This window comes from Pseudophryne corroboree, chromosome 5, assembly GCF_028390025.1.
Source record: "Pseudophryne corroboree isolate aPseCor3 chromosome 5, aPseCor3.hap2, whole genome shotgun sequence".
In the NCBI taxonomy this organism is placed as follows: domain Eukaryota; kingdom Metazoa; phylum Chordata; class Amphibia; order Anura; family Myobatrachidae; genus Pseudophryne; species Pseudophryne corroboree.
The window spans coordinates 174,780,828-174,806,639 of record NC_086448.1 but is presented as its reverse complement, the minus strand read 5'-3'; the positions used below and the strand labels follow the sequence as shown (position 1 = coordinate 174,806,639).

At 49.2% G+C, this 25,812-nt stretch overlaps 1 protein-coding gene across 11 annotated transcripts in view; it reads right to left on the bottom strand.

The window, feature by feature from the left end:
- RBM33 (RNA binding motif protein 33) overlaps window positions 1-25,812 on the bottom strand; it is a 297,939-nt gene that overhangs the window by 143,151 nt on the left and 128,976 nt on the right. The window lies entirely within an intron of this gene.

The window sequence follows — 25,812 nt, the reverse complement described above, 5'->3', positions numbered from 1 at the left end:
TCTCTTGAACGGCCGATATATCGCGGGACCGTCGGCCAGTGTGTACGGCCGATACATCTGTGAACTCTGTCGTTCACAGACGTATCGCGTCGGCCCCGCAGCACAGCCGACAGCCAATATATCTACCAATATATTGGCGCGTCGCTGTGTGTGTACGGGGCGGTCGGCCGACCGCCCGTACACATGCTGCGGCGGCCGACAATGATTGACAGCTGAACTGGGCGGGCGTGTGTACACGCCCGTCCAGTTCATGACGTCAGTCCCCGACGGATCGGGCAGTGTGTATGCTCAACACACTGCCCGATCCGTACACAGATATATCTGCCGATCAATTGATCTGCAGATATATCTTTCCAGTGTGTACCCGCCTTAAGACCAGTTTCATGGCTTCACTTAATTTCGATTACATTACTGGAACTTACATTGACAATATTGACATTATATTCTAAAGTGACTGTACTGTACGATGTTTGCACACAAAAAAAAAAGTCTCAAAAAAATATACTGTTATCATGTTTCATTAAACCAACTTTACTAAAAATATAAGATGATGCTGTCTTAAGAAACCTTCTTAAAACAAAATGATCGATGTACCTATTATTTCAATAACCACCACAAATTTGTGCTCATCTGAATATTAAAGGTATAGGATGAGTCTCTTATGTCAGCGTGACAGAGATAGCGACTTTGCTTTCTGATGGTTAAATGCACATAAACTATTTAACGCACAAAATTAGTAAACATTGTATAAAATAACCTTCAGGCTGTGTGTGTATAAGGTATATACTGTATGAAAACGAGATTTATGGTAAGAACTTACCTTTGTTAAATCTCTTTCTGCGAGGTACACTGGGCTCCACAAGGATAGACATTGGGGTGTAGAGTAGGATCTTGACCCGTGGCACCAACATGCTCAAAAGCTTTGACTGTTCCCAAGATGCATAGCGCCGCCTCCTCTATAACCCCGCCTCCCTGCACAGGAGCTCAGTTTTTAGTTAACCAGCCCAATGCAGTAGCAGGAAAAGAGACGACAACAGTTAGTAGCCACATACACCACACTCTCACTACAAGAGAAGTGTCAGCGGCTAATGCCATACCAAATCAAAGAAGCTAAGTGCGTCAGGGTGGGCGCCTTGTGGAGCCCAGTGTACGTCGCAGAAAGAGATTTAACAAAGGTAAGTTCTTAACATAAATCTCGTTTTCTGCTGCGGGGTACACTGGGCTCCGCAAGGATAGACATTGGGGATGTCCTAAAGCAGTTCCTTATGGGAGGGGACGCACTGTAGCGGGCACAAGAACCCGGCGTCCAAAGGAAGCATCCTGGGAAGCGGCAGTATCGAAGGCATAGAACCTAATGAACGTGTTCACCGAGGACCACGTAGCTGCCTTGCACAATTGTTCAAGGGTCGTACCACGGTGGGCCGCCCAAGAAGGTCCAACAGACCGAGTAGAATGGGCCGTAATGTGAGCAGGAGCTGACAGACCAGCCTTCACATAAGCATGTGCAATCAAAATTCTAATCCATCTGGCCAAAGTTTGCTTGTAAGCAGGCCAGCCACGTTTGTGAAAACCAAATAGAACAAAGAGAGAATCAGAATTCCTAATAGAAGCAGTTCTCTTCACACAAGATATGGAGAGCCCGTACCACATCCAAAGACCGCTCTTTGGGAGACAAGTCAGGAGAGACAAGGGCCAGAACCACAATCTCCTGATTAAGGTGGAACGAAGAAACCACCTTAGGTAAATATCCGGGACGAGTCCTAAGAACCGCCCGGTCATGGTGAGATATCAGATATGGAGAATTACAAGACAAGGCACCCAAATCCGACACTCTTCTAGCAGAGGCAATAGCTATAGTACTGGTCGCACAGGTTGCTTAATATTGAGAAAATGACCCCCACTTAACTTATCTTAAGCACATTGGTATTATTTTTGACCATTTGGGGGGTGCTACCACAGGCAAAATGAGGCAGTAACCAGCAGAACCACAACCTTAAGGGAAAGCCACTTAAGATCAGATGAACCAAGAGGTTCAAACGGAGACTCTTGTAACGCCTCCAAAACCACCGACAAGTCCCAAGCGCCACAGGCGTGACATAGGGAGGTTGGATACGCAACACACCTTTAGTAAAAATATGAACATCAGGTAAGGTCGCAAATTTTCTCTGAAACCACACCGACAAGGCAGAAATAATGAACCTTGAGGGAGCACAGACGCAGTCCTAAGTCTAGGCCTGGCTGAAGAAAAGCCGAAAGCTTGGCTGTACTAAAGTTGGAAGCATCTCAATTGTTAGATGCGCACCAAACAAAGTAAGAATGCCAGACCCTATGGTAAATCCGAGCAGAAGCCGGTTTCCGGGCCCGCAACATAGTTTTAATGACCGCCTCAGAAAACCCTTTAGCCCTCAAGACGGAAGCTTCAAGAGCCACGCCGTCAAAGACAGCTGGGCCAGGTCCTGGTAGACACAGAGGCCCTGAACGAGGAGGTCTGGGCGTTGTGGAAGTAGAATTGGACGCTCTGACGAGAGGCCCTGAAGGTCTGAGAACCAGTGCCGTCTGGGCCACGCTGGAGCTATGAGAAGCAGGATTCCTCCTTCCTGCTTGAACTTCCGAATTACCCTGGGCAGGAGTGACCCCGGAGGGAACACATACGGCAGCCGAAACTTCCATGGCACCGCCAGCGCATCTACGAACGGTGCTTGAGGATCACTTGTCCTTGCTCCGAAGACCGGAACCTTGTGATTGTGTCAAGATGCCATCAGATCCACGTCTGGAAGGCCCCACCTTTCCACTAGGAGTTGAAACACTTCTGGATGGAGGCCCCACTCTCCAGCGTGTACGTCCCGACGGCTGAGAAAGTCCGCTTCCCAATTCAGGACTCCCGGAATGAGTATTGCCAATATGGCCGGTAGATGGCGTTCTGCCTATTGAAGAATCCGCAAGACTTCCTTCATTGCCAAGCGGCTTCGAGTGCCGCCTTGATGATTTATGTAAGCCACTGTGGTGGCGTTGTCCGACTCTACTTGAACAGGACGGATCTGTATTAAATGCTGGGCTAGGTTCAATGAGTTGAAGACCGCCCGCAATTCCAGAATGTTGATCGGGAGGAGAAACTCCTCCTTGGTCCACCGACCCTGAAGGGAGTGTTGCTCCAACACCACGCCCCAACCCCTTAGAATGGCATCCATCGTCAACAGGACCCAGTCGGGAATCCAGAAGGGACGACCCCTGCACAATCGTTGGTCCTGGAGCCACCAGTACAGGGACAGACAGACCTCCGGAGTCAATGAGATCATGCGAGACCTGATCCGGTGAGGCAGGCCGTCCCCACTTGGCCAGAATCAGCCTCTGGAGAGGGCGAGAATGAAATTGAGCATACTCCACCATGTCGAATGCTGACACCATGAGGCCCAGCACCTGCATCGCCTAATGTATCGACACTTGCGGACGAGAGAGGAAGCAACGAATCTTGTCCTGAAGCTCCAGGACTTTCTCCTGAGATAAGAACAACCTCTGCTTGTGAGTGTTCAATAGCGCTCCCAGGTGCACCATGCTCTGAGCAGGGACCAGGGAGGATTTCTTCCAGTTGATGAGCCACCCGTGGGCTTGCAGAAACCGGACAGTCAGATCTAGGTGACGTAGGAGAATTTCCGGGGAATTTGACAGGATCAACAAGACGTCCAGATACGATGACGGAGTACCGCCATCATCACCGCCATAACTTTGGTGAAGACTCGCGGAGCCGTGGTTAAACCAAAAGGTAATGCCCGAAACTGGTAATGGAGGTTGCCAACCGCAAACCTCCGGTATTGCTGATGCGACACTGCTATTGGAATATGCAGGTAAGCATCCCGTATATCCAGGGAGACCATATAATCCCCAGGTTCCAAGGCCAGAACAATAGAGCGAAGGGTTTCCATAAGGAACTTGGAGATTCTCACAGACTTGTTCAATGCCTTGAAGTTGAGAATGGGCCGGTAGGACCCATTCGGTTTCAGGACTAGAAACGGCGGAGAATAGTACCCCTGGCCCCTCTGAGCAAGAGGCAACTGTACTACCACTCCTGTGTCCAGGAGGGTCTGTACCACCGAATGAAGAGTCTTCGCCTTTGTCTGGTCCGAAGGGACATCTGTCAGGCAAAATCGATGAGGGGGACGGTTTTTGAAGGCTATGGCGTAACCTCGAGCGACGACTTCCCGTACAAAGGCATCTGAAGTGGTCTTCAACCGTTCCTGGGTGTACCGTAGAAGCCGGCCCCCTGCCCAGGGGTCCCCCAGGGGGAGGCCCGCCCCGTCATGCGGCAGGCTTATCGGTCTTGGAAGCTGGCTGATGGGCAGCCCAGGCTCTTTTGGGCTTTGGCTTACCAGGTTTGGAAGTGCGGGCCTGTTTGTGGTACGCCTGCCCTTTTGCTTTACCTGAAGGATGAAAGGGACGAAAGGAAGTACTTTTAGCCTTCGGCACAGAAGGAGCAGTACTTGGCAGACAGGCTGTTTTGGCAGTAGCCAAATCAGCCACTATCTTATTTAAATACTCCCCGAACAGGATATCTCCCTTAAAAGGGAGTACCTCCAGGGTTTTTCTAGAATCCAGATCCACAGACCAAGATCTCAGCTACAATATCCGGCGAGCGAGGACTGACGTAGTAGAAGCCTTGACTGCCAGAACACCGGCATCAGAAGCTGCCTTTAATATAGTAAGAAGCTGTGACAATATATGATAAGCATTGTCTAGCATGGTCAGAAGAGATTTCAGCTTCCAACTCTTGGGCCCACGCTTCCATAGCTTCTGCAGCCCATGTCGCTGCAGTAGTGGGCCTCTGCGCAGCGCCCTTGAGGGTGTAAATTGCTTTCAGACAACCCTCCACACGTTTATCCGTAGGCTCTTTCAGAGACGTGACGGTAGTGACAGGTAGAGCTGAGGAAACCACCATACTTGCCACATGCGAGTCCACTGGAGGAGGTGTCTCCTAATTTTTAGACAGCTCTGGCGTGAGTGGATAGCGAGCAAGCAGCTTCTTGTGAGGCACGAACTTCTTACCTGGATTTTCCCAGGATTCCTGACATATCAACCAGGTGATCAGAATGAGGTAAAACTTGTTTAACCACCTTTTGACGCTTGAATCTATCTGGTTTCTTAGGAGGAACGGATGGCTCGGGATCATCCGTAATCTGTAGAATTAACTTTATAGCCTCCAATAGATCAGTAACATCCACTTGTGAACTACTATCCCCATCAGTATTATCAGTGTCAGAATCTGTGGGGTCAGTGTAAACGCCATCTTCATCAGACGAGGTGTCAGTGACAGCAGTGGATTGTGAGGAAGTAATGGCTCGCTTAGAGGACCCCTTGGTCTTAGGCGAGCGAGGGTCAGACTTTTTAGTAGCCAGTGACTTGTTCAATTTCTTTAACTGAGCGGACAAGTTATCTGCCCACGGCGGATTAACCGCAGGGACCATATACGGTTGGACCGGCATAGGAGGTCCCATAGGGGGCGTTAGTTTAGTAACTAACGTATTCAGTAGTGTGGAGAAGGTAGCCCATGGCGGGTCATTCTGGACCCCCAGTTGCCACAGTCCCACTGGGGGGCAAGGAACCCCCAGAACCAGAGCCCTCAGCTGCTATATTTTCCTCAAAAGTAACTGCGGCTTCAGCACCACTGCCAGTGTGTTCAGCCCCAGAACCGTTACCCTTATAAGCAGACATGTTATAGCTTGCAGTATAAGGTAACACAGTACAATTTGTCAGCAGCACAATACCTGACCCAAACCCCTGCGCAGTGTAGTCAGCACAAACAGGGATTCAGGAGAGATACGGTGACTAAAATCACAGAGAAAAATACAATGAAAGTATGTCTTGTGAATATCCTATATTATTATAATAAACCTGAAGCACCAAGCCCCCACAGGTTATATAATATAGGGATAGCAAGCTGAGTGACACAAAATGAAAGTCACCCAGCAGGCCAATGCACACACATATAGTCACAGTTTGTACAATGCAGACGTTATGACAAGCAATAATACTGCATTGGACTAGCTTATATATAGCTATGTAATCAATAGATATTACACTGCACAGTAAAGACTGGATGTATATCACAGGGTACTTGTACCATATAACCCTGACCAAATACACTTTTTCTTAACTATCACTGTCTAAACGACATGTAGAATACTTAAGTGTCTTGTAAAGGCACAGCGCTGACTGTCAGGCGGCTTTACAAAGGAGGATTTACCCAAGCAGTCCCAGGAACAGCGTAGCTGAGAAAAATGGCACCCAAACACTGACTGGGAGTAAGGGAGAGAGAGATATGCAGCTCCAGGGCGGGACCATTTACTGTAAATGGCGCCCTGGGGCTGGGGGAGGGGCTACAGGTCTAAGCCCTATCCCCCTGCTGGACATAACCACCGGTACTATGGGCTTAACATAAAATGGTTTATAAGAGAAACCGACCTGTGCCTGCGCCCTGGTGGCCTAGTGGGGTCACCTGTACTGTCACAGTGTCCACGCCAGCACGCGCGGCTGGCCGCGCCGGTTCGCGATAAAGAGCGGGTCCCGTGAACGGGACCCACTTACCACCTCCCGAAGCGCGGCCACGCGATCCTGGAGAGCCCCAGCTGTGTGTCTAACGTGAAGAAAACTGGAGCCTCCTGCTGTAGGTACCCGGCAACCAGGACACGGGAGTGTACAGCGCCGCTGGGGAGTGATGGAGCTGCAGCAGGGTATGTCTCCTGACTTCTAAACTCTGCTGCAGCCCTTGTAGTCTTCACTTTTCTTCACAAAAAAAGCTCTTCTTAGGGCTGCCAGGAGCAGCCCCTCTGTTACGTGCCTGCTATCTGCAGCACCAACTACAAAACTGAGCTCCTGTGCAGGGAGGCGGGGTTATAGAGGAGGCAGCGCTATGCATCTTGGGAACAGTCAAATCTTTTGAGCCTGTTGGTGCCTCGGATCAAGATCCTACTCTACACCCCAATGTCTATCCTTGTGGAGCCCAGTGTACCCCGCAGCAGAAAGATAAATGCATTTGGTGCTTAAGGTGGGTATACACTAGAGCGACGGTGATTCGTTCAGACGTCGGAACGAATCCCCGTCAGCCCTAGATCGTGCGTACACACTGGGGCGATGCTAATGAAGGTCGGGACAAACATGTCCTTCATTAGCATAATACAGGATGGTAGTGACAACGCTTGGTTTTATGTGCAGCACATAGAACCAAGCATCTATCGCTAGCGTCCGTGAGAGTGCGCAATCCCCCGTACACACTGATCTATGTAGGTAATACAGACGGAACCGCTCTTATCTATAGCGGCCGCATCGCAAACGTGCACTCCCGGCATGACTATGCGTTTCGTCCACCTACTCATGCCGAGAGTGCATATAGACGCTTCCCATTCAGAGCGTCACTGTCTGGACACGCGCGCCCGGAGACTCTCTCCATTCAAGTGACTCACAGCGTCCAGGCACGCCCGCCTAGTAACAGACGGAGCCACAACTAGCGTGGCTCCATCTGCATGTCGTTACAAAACAGCATATTGTGCTGACATCGCTGTGGTGTGTAACCATCTTTAGACTTGAGTTCCATCCCCAAGATCTCATTATAGTGTGCAAATATTCCAAAATCTGAAAAAATCCAAAATACTTCTGGTCTCAAGCATTTCAGAAATGGGAACCTGTACATACATTATACAGCATCCTGACACTGTATTGTAAGCATAATAAAAACATTTAGCAAGTTTGAATGTCTTGGGCGGTGCTAAGAGCACTGATGTCATTGTATGGGAAGGGGGTTATTAAGTTGAACATATAAACATGAGAAATGTGATCTTTCCCTCCTTAAACCCCCCTCCCATCTCTCCTACTCTTGGCTGCCATGGACTCGCATACACAGTTAATGCTATGAATCAGCAATTATTTTTCATCTGGCTCTAAGTGTCAAGATTAATTTCACCATCTCTAGTAATAAAATGGTTTCAAGTGACATCTTTAATCAGCACATAAAAATACTTCCCTCCAATAGAGACAAGCTGTCACAAAAGGTCACCACTATGTGACAGGATGAAAATGATGTTTCTTACTTCAACTGAAATGTTAATTCATTCTTTAAGTGTTTCTTTAGATTACTCAAAATTGAAAGTAGATGCTCGATGAAGACAGCTAGGTCATTACATAAAAAGGTTTATCAATAAGCAGATCACAGACTCCTGGTTAAGGTAATTACAGCATTACCCATCGCCAAATATACACAATATTCAAACATCACCCATTGCGTGACTATTGCAGAATGAGAAAGATTACGTGGATGAAAAGGAAGGCGAACCACGTTACCTATAACACAAAAAAATGATAACTACCCAATTGCACTACCAATGATGGTAAGGATCTATTATAAATAAGGTGGCATTTCATTATTGGGCCACTAAAACTAGAAATAAAAACTAACAATCCTAAAATAAAGACGTTAAACTTTCCATATCTGACATAACTTGAGATGTCTGACAGTTATTTACATATACTGTGCACCAAGGGCAAGCTCTTATTCTCCACTGTCACACTTTTCCTCCTTGCAAAGTGACTTAAGTCAGGCTGCGGATTCCTTCCATGGGACTGCTGGCAGGAAGTCTCATTTAGATTATTTAAGACTCCATATCACAACACTGAAATAATATCCTGACATCTTCCTTAGCCATTATATTAGTAGCTATTTCCTACAAATCTATGTTTACAGAGACGGACTCTAACTCATGCTTAACAGTCCGCTTCTCTAAAGGATTCTCTCTCAATTCTCTAATGGACTGTGCTTAAGACATAAACGCAAATGCGGACACTAAAGAAAAACAAGACCAACATCCCCGCCCAAAAAAGACAACAGAAAACTGAAGCGCGCCAGCACATTACCCAATTTTTCTACCATGCCAGATCATAGTGAACATTACACCTTCTTGAATTTATGTCCACGGAGTGGAAACAAAAGAATAATCAGCACCCCTCCAGCACTCACTGTCCTCACCCCTTCAACTAATATGCAGAGAGACATTTCAGAAGCATAAAACCAGCCCTGGGCATCACCATAGAAAATAGGATAAGGCAATAGAGCAACTGTAAGCTTTTCATTTTTAAGTGTAGAACTTTACAGTGTACCAGTAGCTTCAGTACTAAACACAGGCTTATTTAAACAAACCAACAAGAGGCTTGACTTGTAGCTGATAGGGAACTTCTGTTCAGTCCACTGGGGGGGGGCACTAGGATCACATCTGGGGTGTAGTGGGTGCAGGAGGAGTGTGGGCACTTTACATCTTGCCACTTGTCTGTGCTCAAAGGACAAAGACAAGTATTTAACTTCAGTAAACATTCCAAATGAAGGGAACACAAGGACCATGTAGGCCAGGAGATATCCTAAAGCTGCCTCTGAGCGTGGTTATGTATCTCAAGATGTACAGATACGGGCAGTACAGATCAGGCATGGATGGTGTAATGGTTAGCATTACTGTCTCACAGCACTGAGATCATGGGTTTGATTCCCACCATGGCCCTAACTGTGTGGAGTTTGTATATTCTCCCCGTACTTGCGTGGGGTACTCCGGTTTCCTCCCACAATCCAAAATATACTGGTAGGTTAATTGGATCCCAATTAAAATTTACCCTAGAGTGAATGTGTATGCATGTACATGTGGTAGGGAATATAGATTGTAAGTTCCACTGGGGTAGGGACTGATGTGAATGGCCAAATATTCTCTGTAAAGCGTCGCAGAATATGTGCGCGCTATATAAATAACTGGTAATAATAATAAAAACGTCATCAACAGACAGCCCAAAAACACTAATGGGCCCTACACGCTTAAAGATCTAACTGAATGATATGACTGTTCTCGCTCATTAATGAACGAGAACTCAGTCATATCATTCAGTGTGTAGGCACCAACGATGAACCCACACTCATTCATCATTGGTGCCGGGTCGCTTATACATGCATGTATAAGCGACCTTATACAATCTCGTCCATATTAGCATGCAGGGCTATGGGGCCGGGTGACTTCACTCCCGCCCCCCCCCCCCTCCCGTATCGGCCGTCGGGAACCTCGACAGCACATCGCGGTGTGTGTGTAGGGCCCATTAGTCTGATTAATGGTGGAAGCAACCAACACCAAACATTTTCTTCTTCATCCACTAGGGGGCACAGAGATCAATTCTGGGTATAGCCTGGAGATGGGAGAGAGACTGGGCACCGAATCGTTACAAGATTTTATCCAGCAGCCCTCCTGTTCCCTTCTGCATTATCCTTCAGCCTACAGTCATCAGCCCACCAGTTTCTGTTTGGTGCCAGCAGGAGTGGCCCCACCTAAGTGGCCCCCCGGTTACTTTTTATTTTACTTTTTTGTTTCAATTTTGACTTGAATAAGCAGTCTTGTTCAGGCATCCTCTAAGAAGCCCTCACAGCCGCTTCAACACCCAGTGCCAGGGGCAGCAGGTGGGGGGACACAGCTCCGGTCCTGCAGCCGCAACCGGACCCTGGACAGGTAAGAGAATGTTTTTCTGCTCAGAGGGACCCATATCATTGCGGTTATTCACCGCTGGTGTGGAAGACCAACGTGGGTGTGGGTGTAGTGACGGCCCAGTACGCTGCTCCGCTCACTGGACCACCAGGGCACAGGGTAACAGTTCACTACTACTGCGGTGAGGACACAGATATCACCCAGACACAGCCTGTTTGTCCCTCCCACACCTCTGAGCCTGCCTCAGGCAGACTTCTCTCACTCTCTCTCCTCACACAGACATGCTGGGCAGCCATTTTACATGCCTGTCTCAAACCTTTTACAGAAAGTGTATTGGACCTGTCTCCCTGTTTACCGGCACTCTAGCAGTGAGGTTACATATATTCAGCTCCTTCCTGCTGTCAGGGCTGGTTTGTTGAGCACTATTTGCACAGATATATATTCACATCAGCCAATTGCCTTTTCGTTACACCAGATAAGAAAACTACCATTTCACACAGTATAAAAGGAGCTGTGCTAGGGCTCCATCACAGAGTGCCACCTAAGTAATCTTTGTGACCTGGACTTCACCCACTATAGTCCCACTTATTTTACTATTTGTGGCTCATAACATTCATTGTACGACCCCGTAGATTACACGCCACTCATTAACTTTTCCGTGTGGGAAAATTCTTGCCTGACTTTATCTTGTCTTCCAAGATTTAAGCACCCATGGGGGATAGGAGGGGGGGGGGGGGGGTGTTTGGTACTCCTGCATTATGTAGCTTCGAGATCGTACTAATGTACTTCCTTCCTATCACAGTCCTCCATGCCAAGGTTTCACAGCCATGCAGAGGGGGTTCCATCGGCCTTGATGACCACTCAGGAACCTGCATTACTCGCAGTATCGCCCCTGAAGCCATGTATGTGGATTTGAGCGAAGTGTCAATTTTACGATCTGACGGGTTTCAACGCGGTAGATCCCGGGACAGGTAAAACCACCTTCTTTGAAAGTCTGGAAACAGATGCGTCAACAATGGGTGGGTTTTCCCATTTCTATCTATCCTCCTCAGGGAAGGGAAAAGCAATCAGAACCTTTCTTGGGATCTGGAATTTTTTCTCCGGGTTTTCCCAGGATTTTTCAAATACATCGTTTAATTCTCTAGACACTGGGAAGGTTAGCGAGGCTTTCTTATTATCTGTGAAGTAAGCCTCCTCAACCTGCCCAGGTGTTGTGTCGGCAATATTCAACACATCTCTAATGGCCTCAATCATCAACTGCACTCCATTTGCAAGAGATGTCGCCCCCAACAGCACATCCCCATCACCGTCTGCCTGTCAGAATCGGTATCCGTGTCATCTTGTATAATCTGGGCAAGAGCACGTTTTTTTTGAGGGTGTACGCTAGGGGCCCCAGAAGGAACAGTACCAGACCAAACCGCCATAGAATTCTGTAAAACCTGAGTTGCAGTCTCAGTCTGTGCTACCCTAGTAGAAATCATACCCTTAAGAGAGGCTAACCACTCAGGCTCCCTTTTAGGGATCTGTGATAAAACAGTACAATCCTGATTACATGGAATGGGATCATCCAGAGAGGAATTATCCTCTGCAGTATTTGACAGAGTCCCTAGACATAGTTTTTGGAGACAGCAAACACTCCACACACACAGGGAAAGGACAGATACAGTTTCCCCCTAAGAATGCCAAGAGAGCCACAGAGATTGGAGCCAACCCACACACAGCGCTTTCTTAGATAGAGGGGCGCCACTACCCAGCGCCTACTGTGAACCTTAATAGGCTACACAGCCTCCAACCCCCCCCCCCCCCCTCCGCCTACAATCCCCCGGTACCGTACAGGATGGCTGGAGTTGATTTGGAGGGACAGCTCTGCCTGTCAACATCTATGCAGGGAAAATGGCACTGAACGCTGCTGGGTCCGCTCTGAGAAGCTCCGCCTGCTTTCATGGCGCTGGTTCCCGCTCCACTGTTCATTTATACTGGCCTGGGGATTATGCTGGCATAGGAACCGGGGCCCCTGACTGACTGCAATACCAGTGTAGGGTACGGCGCTGGCTCAGGGCGCCCCTCACCACGCCACACAAAATACAACTGAGACTCCGAAGCGCAGTCATTACTGCGCTTCCACCCTGTTGCTGCCATCTTCACAATGGCTCCCCGCTTGCTAGGGGAGCCGGTGACTCACTCGCCACTTGAATCTTCTGGCTCTATAAGAGGGTGGCGGCATACTGCGGGGGTGAGCGATCACCCGTGACGGCGAACGATCATTCCCCTCAGGAGCTCAGTGTCCTGTCAGCGGAGATAGTGGCTCAGACACCTCAGGGCGGACACTACTCCCCCCCCTAAGTCCCAAGAAGCAGGGAGGCTGTTGTCAGCAACCACCCTGTGCCTGTACTCTATAAAAAATAAAAGTAAAACCAGAGAAACTCCTATGGAGCTCCCCTAAAGCTGTGACCGGCTCCTCCGGGCACATTTTCTAAACTGAGTCTGGTAGGAGGGGCATAGAGGGAGGAGACAGCCCACACTCCCAAACTCTTCAAGTGTCAATGGCTCCTGGTGGACCAGTCTATACTCCATGGTACTAACATGGACCCCAACATCCTCTAGGACATAAGAGAAAATAGGATTTTGGTTACCTACCGGTAAATCCTTTTCTCGTAGAGGATGCTGGGGTCCACATTAGTACCATGGGGGTATAGACAGGTCCACCAGGAGCCATTGGCACTTTAAGAGTTTGAGAGTGTGGGCTGGCTCCTCCCTCTATGCCCCTCCAACCAGACTCAGTCTAGAAACTGTGCCTAAGGAGACGGACATCATCGAGAGAAGGTTTTAACACAGATAGTGGCGAGATTCATACCAGCTCACACATACAAGGCACCTCAAGCTAACTAGCTTGAAAAACTGAGCAACTGCTGAAACATTACTTACCAAGTAACAATGCAGTACATAACTAAACAAAGTTTTAATGAACCAGATAACGGTTGCAGGAAAACGAAGCGCTGGGCGGGCGCCCAGCATCCTCTACGGACTACGAGAAAAGGATTTATCGGTAGGTAACCAAAATCCTATTTTCGCTTACGTCCTAGATGATGCTGGGGTCCACATTAGTACCATGGGGATGCACCACAGCTCCCAGAACGGGAGGGAGAGCGCAGAGGCTCCTGCAAAACTGATTGACTGAACTTCAGATCATCAGAGGCCAAAGTATCGAACTTGTAGAACTTAGCAAACGTGTTCGACCCATGCAAAGTTGTAACGCCGAAACACCCCGGGCAGCCGCCCAGGAAGACACCCCCTTCTTCCCCTTACGAGTAGAGTGGGCCTTAACAGATTTTGGACACAGCAATCCTGCCGTAGAATAAGCATGCTGGATAGTGAACCTAATCCAGCAAGATATAGTCTACTTTGAAGCAGGACACCCAATTTTCTTGGGATCATACAGGACAAACAAAGTCCGATTTCCTGTGACGAGCAGTCCTCTTCACATAGATTTTCAAAGCCCTCACAACATCCAAGGACTTAGACTAAATTGAGGAGTCAGTAGCCACTGGCACCACAATAGGCTGGTTGATATGAAATGCAGACAACTTTTGGAAGAAACTACTGACGTGTCCGGAGCTCAGCTCTATCCTCGTGGAATATCAAGTAAGGGCTTTTACAGGACAAAGCTCCCTATTCTGACACACGTCTGGCAGAAGCTAAGGCCAACAATGGGACAGCCTTCCATGTAAGAAATTTGACCTCAACCTCCTGTAGAGGCTCAAACTAATCCGAATGGAGGAACTGCAACACCACGTTAAGGTCCCAAGGCGCCGGAGGCGGTACAAAGGGAGGTTGAATGTGCAGAACTCCCTTCAAAAAGGTCTGAACCTCAGGGAGGACAGCCAATTGTTTCTGGAAGAAAATGGACAGGGCCAAAATCTGGACCTTCACAGATCCCAACCTCAGGCCCATATACACACCTGCTTGCAGGAAGAGGAGGAAACGTCCGAGTTGAAACTCCACCGTAGGAAACTTCTTGGACTCACACCAAGAGACATATTTCTTCCAAATACGATGGTAATGCTTAGACGTTACCCCTTTCCTAGCCTGTATCAGGGTAGGAATGACCTTCTTCGGAATGCCCTTCCAAGCAAGAATCAGGCACTCAACTTCCATGCCGTCAAACGTAGCCGCGGTATGTCTTGATAGGTGAACGGCCCCTGCTGCAGCAGGTCCTCCCGAAGAGGAAGAGGCCTCGGCTCTTCCTGCAAGAGATTCATAAGGTCTGCGTACCAAGCCCACCTTGGCCAGTCTGGAGCACTGAGGATCGCCTGAACTCTTGTTCTCCTTACGAGTTTTAGAAATCTCGGAATGAGTGGAAGGGGTGGAAACACGTACACCGACTGGAACACTCACGGAGACACCAGGGCGTCCACTGCCACTGCTTGTGGGTCCCTCGACCTGGAATAGCGTCGAAGCTTCTTGCTGAGACGAGAGACCATCATATCTATTTGGGGTAACCCCCAATGGTCTGTTATTTCCTTAAACACCTCCGGATGGAGCCCCTACTCCCCTGGATGGAGGTCGTATCTGCTGAGGAAGTCTGCTTCCCAGTTGTCCACTCCCGGAATGAAGATTGCTGAGAGCGCCAACGCGTGTCTTTCTGCCCAGAGGATGATTCTGGTCACCTCTGACATTGCAGCTGCGCTCTTCATTCCGCCCTGTCGGTTTATGTAAGCCACCGTCGTTACATTGTCCGACTGCACTTGAATGGCCCGATCTCCAAGAAGATGGGTCGCCTGAAGAAGACCATTGTAGATGGCTCTTCGTTCCAGGAGGTTGATCGGCAGGCTGGCATCCAGACTTGACCACCTTCCTTGGAAGGTTTCCCTTTGAGTGACTGCGCCCCAGCCCCGAAGGCTCGCATCCGTGATTAGAAGGACCCAGTCCTGAATTCCGAACCTGCGGCCCTCCAGTAGGTGAGGCAATTGGAGCCACCAGAGGAGTGAAATCCCGGCCTTTGGCGACAGACAAATTCTCTGGTGCATGTAGAGATGAAATCGTGACCACTTGTCCAGGAGATCCAGTTGGAAGGCTCGAGCATGGAACCTCCCGTATTGGAGAGCCTTGTAAGAGGCCACCATCTTTCCCAAAAGGCAAATGCATTGATGAACCGACACCCGGGCTGGCTACAGGACATCCTGGACTATTGTTTGTATCACCAATGCCTTTTCCTGCGGAAGAAACACCCTCTGCACTTCTGTGTCGAGGATCATCCCCAGAAAAGACAACCTCTGGGTTAGTTCCAAATGTGATTTTGGAAAGTTCAGAATCCAACCATTGAGTCTGAGTAGGTGGGATGTGAGAACAATGGACTACAACAGCTTCTCCTTAGACGATGCCTGTATCAGCAGATCGTCCAGATATGGAATGATGTTCACCCCTTGTTTGCGGAGGAGAATCATCATCTCTGCCATCACCTTGGTGAACACCCTAGGTGCTGTTGAGAGGCCGAATGGCAGGGCCTGGAACTGGAAGTCCAGTAATGCGAAACGGAGATAAGCCTGATGCGGCAGCCAAATCGGATTGTGGAGGTACGCATCCTTGATACCCAGGGATACCAGGAATTCTCCCTCTTCCAAACCTGGTATCACCGCCCGGAGAGACTCCATTTTGAACTTCAAACTCCTGTAGAAGGGGGTTCAGTGATTTTAGGTTCAGAATGGGACTGACCGAACCATCCGGTTTCGGTACCACGAAAAGGTTTGAATAGTGCCTCCACCAACTTCTGGACAGTGTCTTGTAGGACAGTTCTGTCTGCCAGTAGAACTGGCAAGCCTAATTTGAAAAAATCGGTGAGGAGGGAGATTCTGAAATTCCAGCCTGTATCCCTGGGACACAATATGTATCACCCAGGGATCCAGGCCGGACGATACCCAGACGTGACTGAACTGTCCGAGTCTCGCTCCCACTGGCCCCACCTAAAGGCCGCGCGGTCCACCGACATGCAGAGTACTTTGGCGTACCTGAAACAGGCTTTTGTTCCTGTGAACCTGCAGCAGCAGGTTTCTTGGATTTAACTCGACCACCCCTAAAGGTGGTATTGGACGGTTTGGCCTTTCTAGGCTTGTTATGCCGAAAGGACTGTGATGCTGATGAAGAGAAGGATTTCTTCGGAGCTGGTGCAGCTGAGGGAAGAAACGGAGACTTACCCGCTGTAGCCGTGGATATCCACGCATCCAAAGCTTCCCCAAAGAGAGCCTGACCTGTGTAGGGTAGGGACTCCACGTCGGCCGACCACTGGCGCAGCCACAGTCCCAGACGAGCTGAAACAGACATGGAAGACATTCCCGCAGCCATGGAACCCAGGTCTTTCATGGATTCTACCATCACCCTTATCCATCGTATCCAAATCCTCAAGTAAGGTGTCTGACCACTTTACTATAGCTTTTGCAATCCCTGCACTAGCAATAGTGGGACGTAATATGGCCCCCCGAAGCGGTGTACATTGATTTAATTGTATTATCAATTTTACGATCAGCCGGCTCCTTTAAGACGGTAGATCCCGGAACAGGTAAAACCACCTTTTTTAGAGTCTGGACACAAATGCGTCGACAATTGGCGGGTTTTCCCATTTTTTTGTATCCTCCTCAGGGAAAGGTTACACCACCTGGACCCTTTTAGGGATCTGGAATTTTTCTCATGGTTTCTCATGCTTTCTCAAATATAGCATTTAATTCCTTTGACGCAGTGAAGGTTAGCGAGGCTTTTGTTATTTTCAGTGAAAAAAAGAATCCTCAACCTGATCAGGTGTGGTATCATTAATATTCAACACATCCCTGATAGCCTCTATCATCAATTACACCCCCTATGCAAGAGAGGCAGACCCACGCAACACATCCCCATTACCGTCTGTGGTGTCAGAATCGGTATCCGTGTCATCTTGCATGACATGAACAAGCGCACAACGTGTTTGGGGGGGGGGGGGGGTGGTTTTCAGTATGCCGGCTCTTGGGATCCCGGCGCACAGTATACCGGCGCCAGAATCCCGACAGCCGGCATACCGACACTTATTCTCCCTCGTGGGGGTCCACGACCCCCCTGGAGGGAGAATAAAATAGTGTGGTGCGCGTAGCGCTCCACCGTGCCCGCAGCGTGGCGAGGCAGCGAGCCCGCAAGGGGCTGATTTGCGCTCGCCACACTGTCGGTATGCCGGCGGTCGGCCTCCCGGCGCCGGTATGCTGGTCGCCGGGAGCCCGACCACCGGCATACCATATTACACCCGTTTGGGGGTATATAGCGGAGGGTCCTGAGGTAACAGAATCGGGCCATACTGCCATAGAGTTCTGTAATACCTGGGTTGCAGATTCATAACTTGCAACCCTGTCTGAAATCTGAGAAATCCAAGATTTGATAGAGGAAAACCACTCAGGTTCCCTTGCTGGAATCTGTGGTAAACCAGTGCTATCCTGATTACAGCATATGACAGTGTCCCTGGACATAGCTAAAGGAGACCACCAAACACTCCACACACACACACACACACACACACACACACACAGGGAAGGGCAGACAGCGTGTGCCCCCCCCCCCCCCCCTAGAATGGCAAGAGAGAAACAGAGATTGGAGCCAACCCACACACAGCGCTTCTTAACCAAAGGGAGACCCCTTGTCAGCACTGACTGTGCACCTTAATAGGATACACAGTCGTATTGCAGCCCCCCTCCCCCCTTCTACAACCCCCTGGTACCGTTTACAGATAGCTGGACATGTTTCTACTGATCAGCGCTGTGCAGGCAGGAAAAATAAGAATTTACTTACCGATAATTCTATTTCTCGTAGTCCGTAGTGGATGCTGGGGACTCCGTAAGGACCATGGGGAATAGCGGCTCCGCAGGAGACTGGGCACAAAAGTAAAGCTTTAGAACTACCTGGTGTGCACTGGCTCCTCCCCCTATGACCCTCCTCCAAGCCTCAGTTAGGATACTGTGCCCGGACGAGCGTACACAATAAGGAAGGATTTTGAATCCCGGGTAAGACTCATACCAGCCACACCAATCACACCATATAACTTGTGATCTAAACCAAGTTAACAGCATGATAACAGAGGAGCCTCTAGAAAAGATGGCTCACTACAGCAATAACCCGATTTTTTTGGTAACAATAACTATGTACCAGTATTGCAGACAATCCGCACTTGGGATGGGCGCCCAGCATCCACTACGGACTACGAGAAATAGAATTATCGGTAAGTAAATTCTTATTTTCTCTGACGTCCTAGTGGATGCTGGGGACTCCGTAAGGACCATGGGGATTATACCAAAGCTCCCAAACGGGCGGGAGAGTGCGGATGACTCTGCAGCACCAAATGAGAGAACTCCAGGTCCTCCTCAGCCAGGGTATCAAATTTGTAGAATTTTACAAACGTATTTGCTCCTGACCAAGTAGCTGCTCGGCAAAGTTGTAAAGCCGAGACCCCTCGGGCAGCCGCCCAAGATGAGCCCACCTTCCTTGTGGAATGGGCTTTTACAGATTTTGTCTGTGGCAGGCCTGCCACAGAATGTGCAAGCTGAATTGTACTACAAATCCAACGAGCAATAGTCTGCTTAGAAGCAGGAGCACCCAGCTTGTTGGGTGCATACAGAATAAACAACGAGTCAGATTTTCTGACTCCAGTCGTCCTGGAAACCTATATTTCCAGGGCCCTGACAACGTCTAGCAACTTGGAGTCCTCCAAGTCCCTAGTAGCCGCAGGCACCACAATAGGTTGATTCAGGTGAAACGCTGAAAAACCACCTTAGGGAGAAACTGAGGACAAGTCCTCAATTCCGCCCTGTCCGAATGGAAAATCAGATGAGGGCTTTTATAGGATAAAGCCGCCAATTCTGACACGCGCCTGGCCCAGGCCAGGGCCAACAGCATGACCACTTTCCATGTGAGATATTTTAACTCCACATATTTAAGTGGTTCAAACCAATGTGACTTTTGGAACCCAAAAACTACATTTAGATCCCAAGGTGCCACTGGAGGCACAAAAGGAGGCTGTATATACAGTACCCCTTTCACAAACGTCTGAACTTCAGGGACTGAAGCTAGTTCTTTTTGGAAGAAAATTGACAGGGCCGAAATTTGAACCTTAATGGACCCCCATTTCAGGCCCATAGACACTCCTGTTTGCAGGAAATGTAGGAATCGACCTAGTTGAAAATTCCTCCGTCGGGGCCTTACTGGCCTCGCACCACGCAACATATTTTCGCCAAATGCGGTGATAATGTTTTGCGGTTATATCTTTCCTGGCTTTGATCAGGATAGGAATGACTTCATCCGGAATGCCTTTCTCCTTCAGGATCCGGCGTTCAACCGCCATGCCGTCAAACGCAGTCGCGGTAAGTCTTGGAACAGACAGGGTCCTTGCTGGAGCAGGTCCCTTCTTAGAGGTAGAGGCCACGGATCCTCCGTGAGCATCTCTTGAAGTTCCGGTTACCAAGTCCTTCTTGGCCAATCCGGAGCCCGAATATAGTGCTTACTCCTCTCCATCTTATAATTCTCAGTACCTTGGGTATGAGAGGCAGAGGAGGGAACACATACACTGACTGGTACACCCACTGTGTTACCAGAGCGTCTACAGCTATTGCCGGAGGGTCCCTTGACCCGGCGCAATACTTGTCAAGTTTTATAAACATGTGGAAGACTTCTGGGTGAAGTCCCCACTTGCTGACAGTGCTATCACATGATTTTCCGCCCAGCGAAGAATCCTTGCAGCTTCTGCCATTGCCCTCCTGCTTCTTGTGTCACCCTGTCTGTTTACGTGGGTGACTGCCGTGATGTTGTCCGAATGGATCAACTCCGGGTGACCTTGAAGCAGAGGTCTTGCTGAGCTTAGAGCATTGTAAATGGCCCTTAGCTTCAGGATATTTATGTGAAGTGATGTCTCCAGGCTTGACCATAAGCTCTGGAAATTCCTTCCCTGTGTGACTGGTCCCCAGCCTCGCAGGCTGGCATCCGTGGTCACCAGGACCCAGTCCTGAATATCGAATCTGCGGCCCTCTAGAAGATGAGCACTCTGCAACCACCACAGGAGAGACACCCTTGTGCTTGGTGACAGGGTTATCCGCTGATGCATCTGAAGATGCGACCCGGACCATTTGTCCAGCAGGCCCCACTGGAAAGTTCTTGCGTGGAATCTGCCGAATGGGATTGCTTCGTAGGAAGCCACCATTTTTCCCAGAACCCTTTCATTGATGTACTGAGACTTGGCTCGGTTATAGGAGGTTCCCGACTAGCTCGGATAACTCCCTGACTTTCTCCTCCAGGAGAAACACCTTTTTCTGGACTGTGTCCAGGATCATCCCTAGGAACAGACGACGAGTCGTCGGAATCAGCTGCGATTTTGGAATATTGAGAATCCAATCGTGCTGCCGCAACACTACCTGAGATAGTGCTACACCGACCTCCAACTGTTCCCTGGATCTTACCCTTATCAGGGAATCGTCCAAGTAAGGGATAACTAAAATTCCCTTCCTTTGAAGGAGTATCATCATTTCGGCCATTACCTTGGTAAAGACCCGGGGTGCCGTGGACCATCCATACGGCAGCGTCTGAAACTGATAGTGACAGTTCTGTACCATAAACCTGAGGTACCCTTGGTGAGAAGGGTAAATTGGGACATGAAGGTAAGCATCCTTTATGTCCCGAGACATCATGTAGTCCCCTTCTTCCAGGTTCGCAATCACTGCTCTGAGTGACTCAATCTTGAATTTGAACCTCCGTATGTAAGTGTTCAAGATTTTAGATTTAGAATCGGTCTCACCGAGCCGTCCGGCTTCGGTACCACAACAGTGTGGAATAATACCCCGTTCCCTGTTGCAGGAGGGGTACCTTGATTATCACCTGCTGGGAATACAGCTTGTGAATGGCTTCCAAAACTGCCTCCCTGTCAGAAGGAGACATCGGTAAAGCCGACTTTAGGAAACGGCGAGGGGGAGACGTCTCGAATTCCAATTTGTACCCCTGAGATATCACCTGAAGGATCCAGGGGTCTACTTGCGAGTGAGCCCACTGCGCGCTGAAATTCATTGAGACGGGCCCCCACCGTGCCTGATTCTGCTTGTAAAGCCCCAGCGTCATACTGAGGGCTTGGCAGAGGCGGGAGAGGGCTTCTGTTCCTGGGAACTGGCTGATTTCTGCAGCCTTTTTCCTCTCCCTCTGTCACGGGGCAGAAATGAGGAACCTTTTGCCCGCTTGCCCACGAAAAGACTGCGCCTGATAATACGGCGTCTTCTTATGTTGAGAGGCGACCTGGGGTACAAACGTGGATTTCCCAGCTGTTGCCGTGGCCACCAGGTCTGAAAGACCGACCCCAAATAACTCCTCCCCTTAATAAGGCAATACTTCCAAATGCCGTTTGGAATCCGCATCACCTGACCACTGTCGTGTCCATAACCCTCTACTGGCAGAAATTGACAACGCACTTAGACTTGATGCCAGTCGGCAAATATTCCGCTGTGCATCACGCATATATAGAAATGCATCTTTTAAATGCTCTATAGGCAATAATATACTGTCCCTATCTAGGGTATCAATATTTTCAGTCAGGGAATCCGACCACGCCAACCCAGCACTGCACATCCAGGCTGAGGCGATTGCTGGTCGCAGTATAACACCAGTATGTGTGTAAATACATTTTAGGATACCCTCCTGCTTTCTATCAGCAGGATCCTTAAGGGCGGCCATCTCAGGAGAGGGTAGAGCCCTTGTTTTTACAAGCGTGTGAGCGCTTTATCCACCCTAGGGGGTGTTTCCCAACGCACCCCAACCTCTGGCGGGAAAGGATATAATGCCAATAACATTTTAGAAATTATCAGTTGTTATCGTGGGAAACCCACGCATCATCACACACCTCATTTAATTTCTCAGATTCAGGAAAACTACAGGTAGTTTTTCCTCACCGAACATAATACCCCTTTTTGGTGGTACTCGTATTATCAGAAATGTGTAAAACATTTTTCATTGCCTCAATCATGTAACGTGTGGCCCTACTGGAAGTCACATTTGTCTCTTCACCGTCGACACTGGAGTCAGTATCCGTGTCGGCGTCTATATCTGCCATCTGAGGTAACGGGCGCTTTAGAGCCCCTGACGGCCTATGAGACATCTGGACAGGCACAAGCCGAGTAGCCGGCTGTCTCATGTCAACCGCTGTCTTTTATACAGAGCTGACACTGTCACGTAATTCCTTCCAACAGTTCATCCACTCAGGTGTCGACCCCCTAGGGGGTGACATCACTATTACAGGCAATCTGCTCCGTCTCCACATCATTTTTCTCCTCATACATGTCGACACAAACGTACCGACACACAGCACACACACAGGGAATGCTCTGATAGAGGACAGGACCCCACTAGCCCTTTGGGGAGACAGAGGGAGAGTTTGCCAGCACACACCAGAGCGCTATATATATATACAGGGATAACCTTATATAAGTGTTTTTCCCCTTATAGCTGCTGTATTTTTAATACTGCGCGTAATTAGTGCCCCCCTCTCTTTTTTAACCCTTTCTGTAGTGTAGTGACTGCAGGGGAGAGCCAGGGAGCTTCCCTCCAACGGAGCTGTGAGGGAAAATGGCGCCAGTGTGCTGAGGAGATAGGCTCCGCCCCCTTCTCGGCGGCCTTATCTCTCGTTTTTCTGTGTATTCTGGCAGGGGTTAAATTCATCCATATAGCCCAGGAGCTATATGTGATGCATTTTTTGCCATCCAAGCTGTTTTTATTGCGTCTCAGGGCGCCCCAGCGCCCTGCACCCTCAGTGACCGGAGTGTGAAGTGTGCTGAGAGCAATGGCGCACAGCTGCAGTGCTGTGCGCTACCTTGTTGAAGACAGGACGTCTTCTGCCGCCGATTTTCCGGACCTCTTCTGTCTTCTGGCTCTGTAAGGGGGCCGGCAGCGCGGCTCTGGGCCTGTGATCGGTCCCTCTGGAGCTAATGTCCAGTAGCCTAAGAAGCCCAATCCACTCTGCACGCAGGTGAGTTCGCTTCTTCTCCCTCTTAGTCCCTCGATGCAGTGAGCCTGTTGCCAGCAGGTCTCACTGAACATAAAAAACCTAAAACTAAACTTTTCACTAAGCAGCTCAGGAGAGCCACCTAGTGTGCACCCTTCTCGTTCGGGCACAAAAATCTAACTGAGGCTTGGAGGGGGATCATAGAGGGAGGAGCCAGTGCACACCAGGTAGTTCTAAAGCTTTACTTTTGTGCCCAGTCTCCTGCGGAGCCGCTATTCCCCATGGTCCTTACGGAGTCCCCAGCATCCACTAGGACGTCAGAGAAATGGTGCTGAACGCTGCTGGGTCCGCTCTGAGAAGCTCCGCCCCCAAAAAGGCGCTGTCTTCTCGCTTTTCCACTGATTATACTGGCCTAAAGATTGAGTGCTGGCTGAGATCAAAGGACCCCGACAGGCTTTGGGACCAGTGTAGGGTGTAGCGCTGGCTCAAGGCGCCCCTCACAGCGCCGCACCATGTACCACTGAGCCTTCACACCGACCCCCCGCTTGTTAGGGGGGTCGGTGTCTCACTCACCACCGATTCTTCAGCTCTGTAAGGGGGTGGCAGCATGCTGCTGGGGCGAGCGATCCCCTTGCGGCAGGGAGCGATCTGACCCCTCAGAAGCTTAGTATCTTGTCAGCGTAGTAAGTGGCTCAGACCCAGCAGGGCGCACACTACTCCCCCCGCTTAGTCCCACGAAACAGGGAGGCTGTTGCCAGCAGCCTCACTGTAAAATAATAAACTCTAAATAAAACTTTTCTAGGGAAACTCTGGAGAGCTCCCCTAGCTGTGACCGGCTCCTCCGGGCACATTTTCTAAACTGAGTCTGGTAGGAGGGGCACAGAGGGAGGAGCCAGCCCACACTCTCAAACTCTTAAAGTGCCAATAGCTCCTTGTGGACCAGTCTACACACCCATGGTACTAATGTGGACCCCAGCATCCTCTAGGATGTAAAAGAAAGGGATATTTTCCACACATTTCATGGAATCAGCATGGAACGGGCATAAATGAGGCCCATCTGCTTGATTGCCACACACATGGAGTAAGCAGTATCTTGGATATGTTGCAGTAGGGTCAGGATTTCTCCCTGAGGTATAGTTTTAAACCCCTCACTTACATAACAATTTACCCTGCATGTGATCCAACCACAAGCATTGGTGGGCCTTTGTGGGGGCATCTACCGCAGTGTAAATGGATTAGAGAGTAGTCTCAAGTTTACAGTCAGCTGGGTCATGTAGGGAGACAGCCCGAGGGACAGGTAGTACAATCTAACGTGACAGCCTGGACACTGAGGAGCCCACAATCAGAGGGTTTTCCCATACCTTCCTATCCACAGGGAAAACGGGAAGGAATTCAGTAACCGCTTTGGGGTTTGAATTTTTTTTTTGTCAGGATAATCCCTAGTCTTTACAATAAAACAACTCTTCCTCAGATGCAGTGTCCTTGTCCGTATAATGAGGACTTCCCTAATGGAGTATATTAGGTAATTTACACCGGGAGACAAGTACTGTCAGCAGTGTCTCCTTTCACTTGACCCTCTTCCATATATCTGGCATGTCATTTTCATAGCAGATTGGAGTATATGTGGGAGTGTGCGTTTATGGGAAACCAGCAGGGGGCTTGAGAAGCCAGTCTGTGGTCAGTAGCTCTAGAAAAAAAAATCATCCACAGATCTTTAGAATTCTTTTTTGTCTGGCAGTAGCCAATTCAGAATTAATATTGGTTATAAGTCCCTTAACAGAGTCCAACCATTGTGTCTCCCGAGTACTACTTCCTATGTGAGGGAAGGGAGCACTAAATACACAGCAATGAGGCCCCTGGTGAAGGAAAAACCTTGTGTTGCATGAGGGACACAGTTTTTCTGCCAGACATTCTGATAGAGCAGAACCCACATACAGTATAAGTGAAATAATAGGACTTTAATTACCTACCGATAAATCCTTTTCTCGTAGTCCGTAGAGACGACATCCAAGGACTTTGAAACGGCTGAGGTGTCAGAAGCCACTGGCACCGCCACAGGTTGGTTGATATGGAAATAAGACACAACCTTTGGAAGAAAATGCTGACGGGTCTGCAGTTCAGCTCTATCTTCATGAAAAATCAAATAAGGACTCTTGTGTGACAGAGCCCCTAATTCAGATCCTCGTCTGCCTGAGGCCAAGGCCAACAGCATGACCACTTTCCAAGTGAGAAACTTCAACTCTACCTCTTGTAGAGGCTCAGACCAGTCCGATTTAAGGAACTGCAACACCACATTAAGATCCCATGGCGCCGCAGGAGGCACAAAGGGAGGTTGGATGCGCAGAA